Below are 13,527 nucleotides of genomic sequence, written 5' to 3'. Positions count from 1 at the left end.
CACTACCACCACCAGCATCACTAGCACCACTACCACCACCATCACAACCACCACCACCACCATCAGCACCACTACCACCACCATCAGCACCAGCATCACTAGCACCACGACCACCACCAGCAGCACCACCACCACCACCACCATCAGCACCACTACCACCAGCATCAGCACCAGCATCACTAGCACCACTACCACCACCAGCATCACTAGCACCACTACCGCCACCAGCACCACTACCACCACCACCCTCAGCACCACTACCACCAGCATCAGCACCAGCATCACTAGCACCACTACCACCACCAGCACCACCACCACCATCAGCACCACTACCACCAGCATCAGCACCACCACCACCATCAGTACCACTACCACCAACATCAGCACCGGCATCACTAGCACCACCACCACCATCAGCACCACTACCACCAGCACCAGCACCACCACCACCATCCCTAGCACCACTACCGCCACCAGCACCACCACCACCACCACCATCATCAGCACCACTACCACCACCATCAGCACCAGCATCACTAGCACCACTACCACCACCAGCACCACCACCACCATCAGCACCACTACCACCAGCATCAGCACCACCACCACCATCAGCACCACTACCACCAGCATCAGCACCAGCATCACTAGCACCACCACCACCACCATCAGCACCACTACCACCAGCATCAGCACCAGCATCACTAGCACCACCACCACCATCAGCACCACTACCACCAGCACCAGCACCACCACCACCATCAGCACCACTACCACCAGCACCAGCACCACCACCACCATCCCTAGCACCACTACCACCAGCACCACCACCTCCCCAACAGTAACGACAACAAATCACTCACACCCAGTCAGTAGTAGGCACACACACAAAAAAATAATCGCTACCTACCACACACATACAATCACAGAGAGTTAGTTAATGACAAAATAATATGACAAAATAGAAGGCAAATAAAAACTCCATAATGCATAAACACAAAAGTCTACAACAAACCGCATGCGTAGAGAAGAAAACTCGCTAGAGCACAAATAATAACACAATCGGGGACGCAGTGGCTGAGTGGTCGTGACGACGCGGGTTCGCGCACCGCCCGGTGCCACAAACTGGGATTTTCAGTCATCGCTGAGTGGCCTAAGACTACTCACATGATGTCCAGAAAACCATCTATCAACCCGGGCTCTAGATTCTCACTCTAAAAGAGAGGGTAATTCATGAGCTTCGAGGGGCAGCATGAGCCGAGCAAGATGGCGTCACTATAAACACTTGCCAGCGCCACAACGGGCTGGGGCTGATCATCAGACCCCTCCAAGAAAAAAAAATCATTAATATCAAAATACAAGGACTCATCACAATTAACATACTCTACCAATCATTACCAATCCCAGAAAAGCCCCAAATACCCCACGAAGACCCAGCACAAAAAGTTTATCACACCTGTCTACCTCACCTACCTGCCTACCTACCTGCCTACCTACCCACAGGATCTTCGAGTCGCCTAGAATTTCTCCGAGCCAGAAAAACAAGACAGGTGAAGGAAAGAACGAAAAAAAGGGGAGGAGGTCGAGGCCGGGAGCGTCAGGTGAGGAAGACAGATCCCCCAGTTTTCCCCTCACATCCCCCTCCCTCCCATATTTTTTCTTCCAAGGGAGAACTGAGGTGAAATATAGCCTGAAAGGAGGAAGAAAGGGATCACTATGTAGGCTGCCCGTCCTTCACTCCCCTCCCCCTTCCCCGCCTACCTACCTCTCCTCTTCCTCTTCTTTTTCTCTTTTTTTCTTTTTCATCTTCCCTCTCCTGATCATCCTCTTCTTTCTTTTCTTCTTCCTTCTTTTCCTCCTGTTCTTCTTCCTTCTTCTCTTTTTCTTTCCCCTTCTCCTCCTTCTCCTCTGCCTCCTTTCTCTTCCTCATAACCCTCGTCCAAGTCATTCTCTTCTATTTTCTTCTTTTTCCTCTTTCCCCTCTTCTTCTTCCTACTCGTACTCCTCTTCCTCCTCTCCTTCTGCTCCTTCTCCTTCTTCTATTTATCTTCTTTCCTCCTCCTCCTCCTCCTCCTCCTCCATTATTTTTCTTGCATGCCTCCTCCCTTGTTCATGGTATTTTTGACGTATGAAGAAGAAAAGGGCAAGTGAAGAAGGTGGCGATGAAGAAGATGGTGGTGATGAAGATGATGTTATGTTTTAAGATCTTTACGAGTGAATGGATGCAAGAAATACGACGGTAAAAAAAAGTCTCGGTTACTCCCTCATTCAGGTGTTCCAAAGGTGACAAGAACAATAAACACAAATCAGTAAATAAGGAAAAAGAAAATTAAGTTGAGGGGAAAGTGGAACATAATGAAGAAAAGGTTACGTAGATGATTCGTTCGTGAGGCATCTAGAAAGGCGAGAGATGAAATAAAAGAAAAAATAGGTTACGTAGATGATTAGTTCGGGAGGCGTCTAGAAAGGCAAGTGACGAGATATAGGTAAAAAAGTGGAGAGATAAATGTCAGGAGACGAAGAAAAAGAAGAAAAGAATCACAGAAAAGTATGTCAAGAGAAAGAGAGAGGAGAGTAGGCAGGATAAAATGGGACGGACGGATAACTGAGGATTGGAGAGGAAAGAAATAGAAGAGGAGGAGAGTTGAAAAGAGAGGAGAGGACATAGGAGGAAAGACTGAAGGGGTAATGAAGTAGAGAGGTATAATGGGAGGGGAAAGTTGTGGAGGACACGGGAGGGAGGAAGGGGGATATGGAGGGGGGTTACGAGGAGGAGGAGGAGGAGGGGGAGAATGGGGAGGAGAGGAGAGGAGGCACGTGGCATGGGCAGGTCACCTCTACCCAGACAACACAGAGACAAAGACCGCAAGGGGGGAGCGAGTGCCCCGTCCAGCCCCCGGGGGTCGGCCAGCCCCGGGGGAGCCAGCCACACACAACCCGCAGAGACAGGCGCTATTGAGGATGAGAGATTAATTTCAAGCGTGAGCAACAACCAATGGAAGTGATGCTGTCGACAGATGGGCCCCCTCAGATGGTGGTGGTGGTGGTGGTGGTGGTGATGGTGGTGGTGGTGGTGGTGGTGGTGGCGGCGGTGGCGTGGTAGTGGGGGTGGTGGTGACGGTGGATGCAGTGGTGGTTGTGGTTGTTTCCGTACCATACAAGAATTACTCTGTACGCTTTATAGTGAAAGAAGAGCATCCACACGTGCTCGCATCCATATACATTACATACATATATGTATACATACATGCATGCATCCATCCATCCATCCATCCATCCATACAAACATATATACACACAAACATACATACATGCATACATGCATACATATGGGGCTGAGTGGTTAGCGTGCCGGCGCCGCGTCCAGGAGGACGCGAGTTCGAGTCCTGCCGCCGCCACAGCTCGGATTTTTCAGTCATCGCCGAGTGACCAACACTACCCCCCCCCCATATATATATATATATATATATATATATATATATATATATATATATATATATATATATATATATATATATATATATATATCCCTATACTGTCCAAACCCCTTATGCAAGAGTTAACTAGCCTTCCTTCGTCTGTATTTCCTCTTGCCTATGACTTGACCTCCTTCAAGAAAAGTGTATCAAGACACCTCTCCACCCGAAAATGACCTCTCTTTTGGCTACTCTTCACTTTTGTCTGTTGTGGGAACGGCGTAGCTGGCTTTTTTTTTTGCACTCTTTTTGTTGCCCTTGAGCCGTCTCCTTTGTTGTATATAAAAAAAAGGGAGGCGGTGGCTGAGTTGTCAGCGTGCGGGCATGGCGTCCTAAGGAGCTTGGGTTCGAGCCCCGCCCGCCGCTACAAGCAGATAATTTTCACTCCTCCTCGATTGGCCTAAGACTTCCCCCATGCTATTCTGAAAACCACCTATCAACCCGCACTTTAGATTAAAGAGGATAAAAAAAATAGCTACAGGGGACAGCATGAGCCAAGGAAGATGGCGCCTCTATAAAATACTTGCCTGTGCCATAATGAGCTGGAGCCGATCACCAGGACACACCAGGAAAGAATACCGGCGCCACAGGTTGAACGTACATTTAAAAAGTTAACCCCATGGCCACCCAAACACACACACACACACACACACATACACTCCGGTAGCTCAATCGGTTAGAGCGCCGTGCTGCAAGGCTTCACGGCCAAACAGGCGGCGGTTCGAGCCCCGCTCAGGCCGGATTCTTTCCGTTGACTAGGAGTGGTTACTGTCCCCCCTTGAATAAGGGGGATGGGGTGTGTGGTGTGTGGGGTCCAGGCAGTAACCAGAGATCGACGATAATGAGCACTTGCTCATGTTGTGAGGGTACCTGCTGGCGAAAGCCAATCCAACTCGTGATCAGGCCGTGGTGAATTACACACACACACACACACACACACACCGGACACGGGAACATATATACACGGTTCACTACACGGCTCCACACTGACACACACACACACACACACACACACACACACACACACACTGGACACGGGAACATATATACACGGTTCACTACACGGCTCCACACTGACACACACACACACACACACACACACACACACACACGCCGCGTCATTACCACTCACCACGCTGGCCAATCACACGCCCGAGCACAACCAGGTCGCAATTAACCGACCAATTACACAACAATTATTCCTAGCAACAAATAAGTGTTGGTAATACGCGCATATGGACTGCACGTGCATTAATTATTACGATACTGTTTCCAGATATCAATTACCAAGGACAAATAGGTGTACTTTTCCCTAATTACCTGGTTTTACTATTTCCTCATTATACACGGAATAAATGACTCATTCATTGTTTGATCGATAACTGGCAGACATGTAACAAAACAGACTTAAGGATAAGGTTAGACGAGGATTCAAAGTAAGAGCAAGATCGAATGCTACATAAAGGTGTGTGAGTTGTTGCAATGCGCCTTGAAAAAAAAATTATGCTAAGCTGTATGTGAAGATGATGCTACGGTGTAAAACAAGCGATGAGGAAGACTAGAAGCAACAGTACGACTTTGAAGGAGAAAATAAGAATCGTAATCTTAAACACTTCGGCGCCCAGACACACATTTGACAAGGCTTTCGTGGGAGTTGTGGGTATGGGGCAGGCGATATGGGTATGGGTTCATGGGTAATTTTGTAATCCAGGTGGTTGTCTGATAAAGCTTCTGTACCATGAACGCGAAGAAAAAAAAAACCGCATGAGATCCCGATTAATCTCTTTCTTGGTGTTTAGAAATATTTGCTGCGATGGGTGGAAAGTAAGTTGGAAAGTTTCGTTTAGTCGGCGCAACATCTGTGGTCATGTGCCGGAGAGAGACAGAAGGGGAAGGAATTATAGAAGAGATAAGATCCTAGGAGACGGGACACAACCCCCGATTAACACCTGGTACCCATTCACTGCTGGGTGGACAGGGGCGTAGGGTATCGGAAAAGCCTCCCAAATTTTTCCACTCCGCCCGGGAATCGAACCCGTGCTCTCTCGGTTGTGAGCCGAGTGTGCTAACCACTGCACCACGAAGCCCCTGGATGTGATGGGTTGAAGTATCTGAGAATACCGACATATTACTACAAAGTTACGTAGTCTCCATAAAGTGGTGCGAGGAATTTATTGAAGAAAAATTAAGAACTTGGGGCAACAGTGTGACCTTCGGAAGAGAGATAGACGCAAGGAAGTCGATGTTGAAATGAATAGATGGATACATGCAACACACACACACACACACACACACACACTCAAGTTGCGGCGACGAGGGAGGGGCGGCGCCAGGCTCGGGCAGCGGCAGGCAGCGAGCGCCGACACAAAGCGGCGGGAGCAGGGGAATAAAAGCGTGAACAAAGACGGCCGCATCAACTTCCGCCGCGACCCACCTAACCAAGGGGCGGCGGTGATAATAAAGCAATTAATATCGATCATTAACTATCCTAATCAAGGCTCTAATGACCTGGATACTCCTCATCCTGTCTTTAGCGCCCATTCTGCGTGCCCTCCCATTGTGTGTGTGGAGGGGGGAGCGGGAGTGGTGGTGGTGGTGGTGGTCGCCCATTGATAATAAGTGATTGACAAGCGAACGATGCACCACCGATCTGTCTTTGTTCAGGTTGTGTGGCGCATTGTCTCTGCCGCGGCATTGTGTGGGCGCCGCGATGACACGGGTACAGACAGGCAAACAGGCAGGGCGGGCAGCGGGGGTGGGGGTGGGGTGGGGGGGGCTGTGGTGGTGGTGGTGGTGGTGGTGGTGTGGTGTGGTGGGGGTGACGGTTGTTGTAGTGATGGTGGTGGCGGTGGTGGTGGCCGTAGTGTGCGTGGTGATGGTGGTGGTGGTGGCGTATGGTGATGTGCGGTGTGGTGGTGGTGGAGGGGAGTTTGTTGGGAGATGAAGCGTCCCAATGCCAATATTTTTATTCAAGCTTGATTAGACGTGAATCGTGGGTATCTAGTGTCGAGGAGGGGAGGGAGAGAGGGAGAGAGTGAGGGAGCTAAGGGCGTAGGGAGGGAGGGACGGACGGAGGGAGGAAGGGAGGGTGAGGAAAAAGGGTTGTTCCTTCTGTTCCTGTCATCCACCCTTCCGCCGTTACAACTGTTCCCTTACACTAACCCACACCACATCACCCTACGTTTGTCCACCTCCTCTCAGCCCTTCCATGCAAGCCACTCCACTCCACTCCTTCACACCTCCTTAACAGTACCTTCTTATTCCTTCCTTCCTTCACCCCCTCCCTCTCTTTGTTCAGCAGCTCAACAATCCGGCATCACTCTTCTCCTTTTCATTCATCACACTCCTTAAGTTCAGGCCCTTTTGAAGTGACTTGCAAGCTTTGAGGGATGGAGTGGGAGTCTTAAATTCGCCTTTTGTAGCAACTCTCGAGGTGCTGCGCTTGGGTGACGAGACCAAGTGTAAAGCTGGAAAGGTGGGTGAACGGGGCAAACAAGAAAGGTGAGTGGATGCTGGATGCTGGGGGGATGAGTGTTAAGTGTACCGAAGGAAAAGTGGGTGAACGGAGGCAAACAAGAAAGGTGAGTGGATGCTGGATGCTGGGTGGATGAGTTAAAAGTACCGAAGGAAAAGTGGGTGAACGGAGGCAAACAAGAAAGGTGAGTGGATGCTGGATGCTGGGTGGATGATAGTCAAGTGTACCAAAGGAAAAGTGGGTGAACGGAGGCAAACAAGAAAGGTGAGTGGATGCTGGATGCTGGGTGGATGAGTGTTAAGTGTACCGAAGGAAAAGTGGGTGAACGGAGGCAAACAAGAAAGTAAGGTAAGTGGATGCTGAATGCTGGGTGGATGAGTGTTAAGTGTACCGAAGGAAAAGTGGGTGATGAGATGCTAAGATGTGAAATGGTTATGTATGGACGGTGCATGGGTGTAGTGTATCGTGAGTGCGTGAGTGAGTGAGTGAGTGAGTGAGTGTATTGGTGCTGAGTGCGTGTATCTGTGGTTTTGTGGAGCGTGGAAAGTGGTGAGTGTAAGAACTGTGATATTTTAAAGATGGTGCAGAACGGTGAAGAGCGAAATAGCTTGTTTGTGTGGTGAGGCATTGGTGATTGGTGATGATTGGTGATGATTGGTGTGAGATGAACTTAATACTAATGGTGAATATGCTGGTTGTGGTAATAGCGGTGGTGGTGGTGGTGGTGGTGGTGGTGGTGATGGTGAGCGAGGGAAGGCGGGTGGAGAAATATCTGGTCTCACTGCAACAATATTACTACTGAGTCACCATGAGTAATGCATGACAAAACAGACGCTAAGATGATGATGATGATGATTATAATAGTGATGAAGCGAATCTTAATACGTTCTCAGTCAGTGTAGGACCAGCAAGGGGAGGGAGGCAGGGTGGGGGGAGGATGAGAGGGAGGAGGGGAGGAAGGGTGAGGGTATATACGTACACACTGGAACGAAAATACTCGGTTGATTTCGGTTTGTCTCTCAGACCCGTGGAATGTGGGGCACGAGGGAGCGAAAGGCGGAGGGGCGGGGGGCCAGGGGGGTGGGGTATGTTGTTGAGAGGGGGGAGGGAGGGGCCTTTGGTATGGGTTGTGAGGGCACGGAGGGTATCAAAAACTCACCTCACTGTTACTCGTCAAGAGAGGGGGGAGGGGGGGGGAAGGGGGGAGGAAAAGGGAGGAGCGTTGTGGGTTTCACTGAGTTTAGTCCCTGTCTGTATACGCGAGGGTCATGGGGGGGGCTGGTTAGGGCTGCAGGGGGGCTGACCACGGGTTGCGGTTGACCACAATCCAGGCTGTGCATGATAGCTCGGCCTTCTTTGCAGCGTCTCAGGAGAGGCTGTGCTGAGGCCATGTACAGGGAGACGTAATGGCCGCCCTTCCCTCACATGCTGCGGGCCATTGTCAAAATCATGTGGTTTGCCTAATTATGAGAACAGATCACCGCGTGAGGGGAAGAAGGGCGCACAGGGGCCGGGCGGGGCGCGAGGGGACGCCCGTCTTGCCCCCGCCCCAGGTAATAGGGTCGTCGGCAGCGCGTCCCATCCCTCTTGAAGGATACCCGCGAGGACCCAAGGAAACACCGCTGCGAACCCACGCCCTCCGCCGCCCGCATCACCGCCCATCTCGCTCTCAGCGAGAGTCGGGTCGCCGTGTGGGCAAGAGCCATCGGTAGAGACGATGCCCTTAGTGGAATCTCCTTGACTAAGGAACATCTTCAACAGCCGCCCGCAGGTTCGGGCGGCGGGAAGCCGCGGCCGGGCGGGGCGGGCAGGGGTCGGGACGCGCGACAGGTGGGGCGGCGGGAGCGGCCAAGCCGTGATGGCGGGCCGGCCGGGACCTGGTGAACAAATATAAAGAACGCATTTTACGCCACGTCAACTTGCTGGGGGCCCAGGGGGGTTGCCTGCTCCCCCGTTAGGCTCCCCGTGGCTCCCTCCAGCACAGCCAGGTGCCAACCCCAGCAAGGAAACTGGCCACACAAAGAATTTATTGTGCACCACAACGGGCCGTCGGGGAGGGCCGTCTCCTTTTTACTCTTGCCTTTCGCAATCGCCAGCCAGGCGTTGTTGCTCTTTCACTGATTCTGTATTTACCTTGGGGATTTAGCGTGTCTGGTTACAGTCATAATAAACTGTTTGCACGGAACTCTTCCTTTTTTCTAGGAATGCTTTGAAGGCGCCGAGCCGCTGCGGAGTCGAGTCGGCGGGACGGGAGGCGGCGTGGCCCTGCCTGCTGTTGGCGCGTCTTAACAGGCAGGGCAGGTGCGCCCGCTGCCTTACACACAGGCAAGTAATTAACTACAAACAGGAACATACAAGTAATTAAATACAAACAAGAGCAGCACAGCAAGACGACTCTGCGGCTGTTCAAGTTCCCGTCGGTGCCAGCGCCGCCCGACACCGACACCATGCAGCGCCCGGCCGGGAGGCAGAGCTGCGGACGAGCCTCGCACGCTGAAAGATTGTTACTTCCAAAGGCGCAGTAGATAAGGCGGCTCCGCAACATCTTAGAGGGTAAAGTAAGTGTACCACTCAGCCTGCGTCTCATTTTGCAGCTGCATTGCCTTCCAGCACACAGCGCCTTCACTGACCCGCTGACCTGTTGCAGCAAATTATCTTTAAAGGCTCAAGAGATTACATTTCTTTTGATTACAAGGAAGACTAAAGCGATGACAGGTAGAAGATACGAAATGTATCTCTGGCAGCCACGTAATGGAGCTGCTCGGCACTCTATCCCAAGGAAATGTGGCGGACGAGTGCTGAGTTAATGAGGCCTCCACCAGACCCTCGGAAGGCTGTGAATGTACTTCCCTAGAGTGAGTGAAAGGGTGTTCAGCGGGACACAAGAGGGCGTCCGGGTACACAAAGGTGCGCGAGGGTCGCCGGTGTGTTCATTAAGATTTCAGGTGCCCGACGGTGCCTGCGAGACCTTCCCGGAAGCAGCGTAACAAGACATCAGGAAGGAGGGGAGGCACAAAGTGAGGCGAGAGAGCGGTGGCGGCTGAAGAGACGGAAGCGAGCGGCCAAAGTGAAAAGGTGATAAAAATAGTCATGAAAACAAAGAACATACTAATTACAGCACAGCGGGGCGGGGGAAGGGGAAGGTAAGGGGGTACTCTGTCTGTCTGTCTGAGAGAGAGAGAGAGAGAGAGAGAGAGAGAGAGAGAGAGAGAGAGAGAGAGAGAGAGAGAGAGAGAGAGAGAGAGAGAGAGAGAGAGAGAGAGAGAGAGAGAGAGAAAGAGAGAAAGAGAGAGAGAGAGAGAGAGAGAGAGAGAGAGAGAGAGAGAGAGAGAGAGAGAGAGAGAGAGAGAGAGAGAGAGAGAGAGAGAGAGAGAGAGAGAGAGAGAGAGAGAGAGAGAGAGAGAGAGAGAGAGAGAGAGAGAGAGAGAGAGAGAGAGAGAGAGAGAGAGAGAGAGAGAGAGAGAGAGAGAGAGAGAGAGAGAGAGAGAGAGAGAGAGAGAGAGAGAGAGAGAGAGAGAGAGAGAGAGAGAGAGAGAGAGAGAGAGACAGACAGGTACGGAGACAACACGCTCAAGAGATTTGTGGCCAACAGACAGACGATACGTGAAGGAAAGAAAGACAGCTATAAAACAATCATGTGTCTAGTGTGTGTCGTAGCGGGCACGGACGCATGGACACAGGTAACAGAGGTGACACAGGTAAGCCGCCCTTGAGAGTGCCACAGGAACTGCCACGCCTCGTAACGCCACTACCATCACAACCTCCTCCTCCTCCTCCTTCTCCTCCGATTCTTTAGACTCTTAGGGCTTCATCTTAGCCTGTATATAACTGCCGCCCATCGAATACAAACCCCAGAATTGAGTCTATCAGAACACTATCCTTCACTGCTTCAACGCCACAACCCAGCACACCATAACACCATTGAGAACGCCACAACCCACCATGCCATAACACTCAGCCATTTAGTCAGCCTTCCGAAACAGCCTCTCCTTCATCCCGAAAACCTACATCTCCATAACTATATCGGCAGCCCCAAAATTAACCACGCCAGGACACGATCAGCCAGTCAGTTAACCTCCCGCTTCCTCCTCTTCTTCAACCCTTGCATCTCCTCGCACCACCATTATCACTACAACCCCACTTCAATAACCAATACTATATATTTTTACAGCCCCAACCCTCAACCACTACCAATCAACCTCCCTTCACATTTAGTCACAACCTGACCAGCCCAAATTCCCCACTACTCCCCCACCAAAGCCCAACAACAACCACACTCATTCCAAGAGCAACCATCACAACCCAATTCCCCACTACTCACTCCCCTACCACAACCCCACCACATCCACACCCATTCTATCAGCAACCATGACAACCCAATTCCCCACTACTCACTCCCTATCACAGCCCCACCACAACCACCCCCATTCCCACAGCGACCATAACAACCCAAGACTCCCACTACTTACTCCACTACCACAACCCCACCACAACCACCCCCATTCCATCAGCAACCATCACAACCCCTGCTACCCAACCACTACCAGCTTATAATAACATCTTGCTGACCCCCCCTCCCCCCTCTCCTCACTACCCCCCCCCCCCCCTACACCACCAACAACCACAGACTCAGTTCAATGCCGCAGCTGCAACACACGCCCACCAGACACATACACGCACATACACACATACATACACACACACACACACGCACACGCCCACTTCCCCGCCGACGTGCCCCCCCCCCCTCTCCCTGCCTTTTCCGCTCCCCCCCAGCCCCCCCCCCCCGCAGATGTGTACACGCCGTCACGGATTGCTGCTCTACCTGTGTCACGATTTCACACTTAATTACCTGTCTGGCAAATAGGAAGGGCGGGGAGGAGGGGCGGCGGGGGGGGAGGGGGGACATAACGAGACGGGGGAAGTGGGGGGAGGGGCAACATGCAAACTGAATCTCCCTTTGACTCCCCCACCTCTCCTTCCCTGTGTGTGTGTGTGTGTGTGTGTGTGTGCTGGAGTGACATAAGGAGGGGAGGAAGGGCAAACAGAAGGAAGGGAGAGAAGAGGAGTAAACAAGGGAGATAGATGCAAAGGCGAAAAAAATGAAGAAAGGAAAGACGTCAAGAGAAGGAGAAGGAGAGGAAGGCGAAGGAGGAGGAGGAGGAGGAGGAGGAGGAGGAGGAGGAGGAGGAAGAGAAGAATGCAAACGTAGGAAAACGGAGATAATAAAACACGAACACGCAAACGAGATGAACTGATGGAGGAGAAAGGGAAGAAGGAGGGAGGGAAGGAGGGAAAGAAAAAAGGAAATAGAAGACAGGAAAGAAGGACGAGGGAGAGAAAGAATAAAGGAAGAGAAATAGAAATAGAGAGAGAGAGAGAGAGCGAGGCACAAGTTAAGAAAGAGAATGCAAGATGAAGATACAGGAGAAGGAGCAAACACACACACGCACACACACACACACACACACACACACACACACACACACACACACACAAGCACACACACTATCCCTTCCCCCCCCCCCCCCCACACACACACATTTCCCTTCCCCTCCTTCACCCCACACACAAACGCAAACAAACATCTAATGCATATGTATAAGCAAGTATATGTACACACACTCGGCTTGACGTGAATGAAGGTGTATTTATATGTGTGTGTTTGTGATTCTACCTGACGGCGCGCACCTTGGCAGCTCTCCTAATTAAACCTGCTGAAGGGAGTCACATTTGCGAGCCGGAGACATCGAGGCGAAAGAGACAGAGAAAGAGGCGAGTAACACAAGGAAGAGAGAGAGAGAGAGAGAGAGAGAGAGAGAGAGAGAGAGAGAGAGAGAGAGAGAGAGAGAGAGAGAGAGAGAGAGAGAGAGATGGGGTGGAAAAGGGTCTCTCTCTCTCTCTCTCTCTCAAACGTAATATAAGTTGACGAAGTGGACGAAGAGGAAGAAACAGAATACTGGAAGAAAAGAGTTGATGGAGGAGAAGGAGATGGAGGGGAAGATGATGGAGGAAGAAAGAGAGGAGGAGGAGGAGGAGGAGGAGGAGGAGAAGGAGGAGGAGGAGAAGGAGGAGGAGGAGGAGAGGAGGAGGAGGAAAAAGAAAAAAAAAAGTAGGCAGGGGAGGAAGAGGATATAAAAAAAAACGGGAGGAGATGGAAGACGAAAATAAAAGAAAAAAGAGAAAAAAAGTAGAGGAAAGAGGAGTAGGAGGAGGGAGGAGAAGGGTAGGAGGAGGAGGAGGAGGAGGAGGAGGAGGAGGAGGAGGAGGAGGAGGAGGAGGAGGAGTCGAAGAAAGAAGAAAATAAAGACGAACGCGGGGAGAAGGAGGCGAAGAAGTAGGAGGAACAGGAGGAAGAAAAGAAGAAAAAGGGACAGAAGAAGTGGGGAAAACAGGAGGAAGGAAAAGAAGAAAAAGAGACAGAAGAAGAAGTAGGAGAAACAGGAGGAGGTAAGATGGGACAGGGGCAAAAGAAGTAGCAGAAGGCACAGGGGCAGAGGAGGTGAGAGGAATAGAAGAAGCAGAAGACGAAGGACAGGGCGTGGCAGCAGGAGCAGGAGAGAGGCGGGAGCGGCG

The sequence above is a fragment of the Eriocheir sinensis genome, chromosome 21 (assembly GCF_024679095.1).
Source record: "Eriocheir sinensis breed Jianghai 21 chromosome 21, ASM2467909v1, whole genome shotgun sequence".
Classification (NCBI taxonomy): Eukaryota; Metazoa; Arthropoda; class Malacostraca; order Decapoda; family Varunidae; genus Eriocheir; species Eriocheir sinensis.
Note: the sequence above shows the minus strand (reverse complement) of the source record.